General features: G+C 32.7%; 1 protein-coding gene across 12 annotated transcripts in view; it reads left to right on the forward strand.

The window, feature by feature from the left end:
- The first annotated feature begins 993 nt into the window (after positions 1-993).
- Positions 994-3,587, forward strand: part of LOC144976786 (omega-scoloptoxin(05)-Ssm1a-like) — a 132,090-nt gene continuing 129,496 nt past the window's right edge. For 6 of the 12 annotated variants that reach the window (XM_078921223.1, XM_078921227.1, XM_078921224.1 and 3 more), the window contains exon 1: positions 1,007-1,241. The gene's annotated coding sequence lies outside the window, so the exon portion shown is untranslated. Of the gene's footprint in view, positions 1,242-3,587 lie in introns of all 12 variants that reach the window. The other 6 variants (XM_078921225.1, XM_078921230.1, XM_078921226.1 and 3 more) reach the window with 4 other exon arrangements.

Consider the following 3,587-nt stretch of genomic DNA (forward strand, 5'->3'; position numbering starts at 1 on the left):
CATCATCATCATCACCAAAATCCTTTTTCCAATACGTCATGCAAAACACACTTATTATTCATTCTTTTTATTTTATTTATGTTTCTTGGCTTATAGTTTTTAATGTTGTTTTATAACACTGACTTATTATTAAGACGGGGGTAAGGATTTTGGTGATGATGATGATGATGATGATGATGATGATGATGATGATAACAATAATAATAATAATAATAATAATAATAATAATAATAATAATAATAATAATAATAATAATAATAATAACAATAATATAATGATAATAATAATCATGAGACTATGATGATGATGATGATGATGATGATGATGATGATGATGATGATGATGATGATGATGATATGTGGTAAAGAAGAAATGGGAAATGAAAACATAAGAAAATTATCAGAAGGGAGGCAACAATGAAGAATAAATCTATTGAACACAAGAGAAACAAAAGAGATAGACATATAGGTAGATAGATAGCTAGATGGATAAATAGATAGATAGATCGATAGATAGATAGATAGATAAATAGATAGATAGATCGATAGATAGATAGATAGATAGATAGATAGATAGATAGATAGATAGATAGATAGATAGATAGAGAGAGAGATGGATAGAAAGATGGAGGAGATGAAAGAGAAAGAGAGAGAGAGAGAGAGAGAGAGAGAGAAAGAAAGAGAGAGAGATAGAGAGATAGAGAGAGAGAGAGAGAGAGAGAGAGAGAGAGAGAGAAATGGATATAAAGATGGAGAAGATGAAAGAGAAAGAAAGAGAGAGAGAGAAAGAAAAAAAAAGAGAGAGATAGATAGATAGATAGAAAGAGAGAGAGAGAGAGAGAGAGAGAGAGAGAGAGAGAGAGAAAGAAAAAAAAGAGAGAGAAATAGATAGATAGATAGAGAGAGAGAGAGAGAGAGAGAGAGAGAGAGAGAGAGAGAGAGAGTAAGTGAGTAAGTACGTTGTACGCTTAGTGTCCAGCCACGCGCATCCCGTGTTATTTGGTGGCAGTGTCCCAGTGGTTGTACCTAAATGTGATGTGATGGGAAACAGGACATAGAGGGGTGGCGGTGATTTCAACACAAGCCTCCTCACTGTTTTATTAGTGTGGCGTTCTGCGGTGTTTTGGTGTTCTATGCCTCATATTAGTGGTAACTTAGTCTAATGGTAGATCGAATCTATAGGTTTCTGGAAATTATATTCTCTTGTTGTAGGGTTATTTGTCTATTCTGTGATTGGAAGAGGTAGGTTCATTCCTCATCCTCTTCTTCTTCTTCTTCTTCTTCTTATTATTATTATTATCATTATTATTATTATTATTATTATTATTATTATTATTATTATTATTATTATTATTATTATTATTATTATTATTATTATTATTATTATTATTATTATTATTATTATTATTATTATTATTATTATCATTATCATTATTATTATTATTATTATTATTATTATTATTATTATTATTATCATCATCATTATTGTTATTATTATGTTTATTAATAATTATCATTTTTTCATTTTTTAAAACTGTAAAATAATCAGAATTAATTAGGCAACATTAATTATTAATATTAATCGATATGATTCTCAATATAGAAGGAACGAAATTGGCGTTACTCAGCTCTTTATTGTTGTTTTTAGACAACCATCTTAATGATTCGTTCTCTCTATATTCTATCAGACTATAGATAGATTGCGCTTGGCCAAGGAGTTCACAACATTGCCATCCGGAAGTATAACGGACCAACACACAAACTCTGTGTAACCACGAACTTTTATAGTCTGGTTAATACAGTTTAGTGAAAACAACTCACAAACGCGGATGGCAAAAACAATAACAAAGGCCTGAGTGACGTCATCTGCATACTATCTATAAACGTTTAAGGACACTCATAGTTGTGTGTGTTGCTACGTTATACCCGGCTGGCGGGTGTTGTATTTCAATTTTAATTAAACGCGTACATCAATATGATCATTATTAATTCAGCATGAAATTCAAACCATAATACTGATTTGAGACTGGTAGTGACATTTTGTGTTTTACTTGACATAAACAAAAAACGCTCTTCAAAACCCCGAGGCTGAGTAAGGCTGTAAACTGAGTGCTTTCATTTTCCTCTCCGGCTCGTCTTGCCCTCCATTTATTGACCTTCCTCAAACTCGGTCTCTTGTTTGTCATCATAGCAAAATGAGTGCAACTCACTCTTTTTAGTTGCCGAACCGTGCATTAATCGAAAGAGAACGTTTTATCTTTGAATTAAATTTATTCCTTTTCAATTTTCTACAACGTGAAACAACTCACGCAGTTTCTATGTTATTGTTTTTAGAACACATCATTTGGATGATCTGTTCTCACTAAATAAATGTTTGAATAATAATATTATAAACGTTTTAAATCACACGTAATTTTGTTGCCGGTATGTTCCACTTGTTTGTAATGAGTAAATCGCAGAAATGCATAGCTCTATGACACACTAATTATTCACGAACAGGAGAGGAAAATAAGTGCACTCAGTTTACAGCTTTACGTGATTCCGTGTATTTGCTTTCGTCTGTTTACAAACAGAGAAAAGAGGAGAGGTAGAATTAATTATCTAGGAATTCCAGGCACGCTTATTTATTGATTAATTTATTGTTAGTAATCGTGATATTGATAACAATACGAACGGTTTTGGGACGCTAATGATAACGATGACTATACATCATATTTATATCTCCCTTTCAACGTTTAATGTTTTTGCGCAACGTGCACTTATTTGCAGGTCTGGTATTCAGACGCATATATGGGCTTGTTTTAACATTGTTGTGGTGGACACTATTTTGCGTTGGTTTGATTTGAGAGTATAATTTCCACTACAACAATAAGCTAATATCAATTTGGGTAATTGGACCTGCAAATAAATACACGTTGTCCTTGCCCTAACGTTCATTATTGCTTGGCATTAAAAGAGATAGTTGCATACTACATAATATTGTGTACCACGTATCGCTTTTCACTATCACGTATCACGTATCACGTATCACGTAAGTTTCACATAACTTGATAATTATAGACGAGATATATTTAGTGAAAGAATAAATAAATTACGATTTATCAGCGCATGGTTTACGGCAATAGTCACACTTTTTTAATTGATTAGCCGTTTATGTAATATTTATATGATTCGTGGTAATAAATATAAGGTGCAGCTATGGCTCTTCATCATTTCCCAATGGGCACACTCTCGCAAGCTCGTGCAGCGGTTGGGAACACATCCGGAATTCCCAAATACAAGAGTGCAAGAATGGCATATTATTATAATCAGATTTTTAATAAGTGGCGCGTGTTTTTCTTTTTTTTCTCAGCTGCCCGCCCCCCCCCCCCCCCCCCCCCCAATGCATAGCTGCAAAAATGTGTATGAACCTCTGAATCAATTTGTCTTAATAAAAAAAATATTTTTTCATGAATTTTAAAACAATAGGAATGGATTTCGTTTATTACAGCTATATTAAAATCGATAACAGGTGAGGATCGGAATACCAAAATTATGAATTTTCCGCTTATCCATTTTGAAGGAATTTGTTAAAGTGGAGTGTTCGGT

Source organism: Berghia stephanieae, chromosome 7 (genome assembly GCF_034508935.2).
Source record: "Berghia stephanieae isolate SIO BIC M18660-M18661 chromosome 7, UCSD_Bste_1.3, whole genome shotgun sequence".
Taxonomy (NCBI): Eukaryota; Metazoa; Mollusca; class Gastropoda; order Nudibranchia; family Aeolidiidae; genus Berghia; species Berghia stephanieae.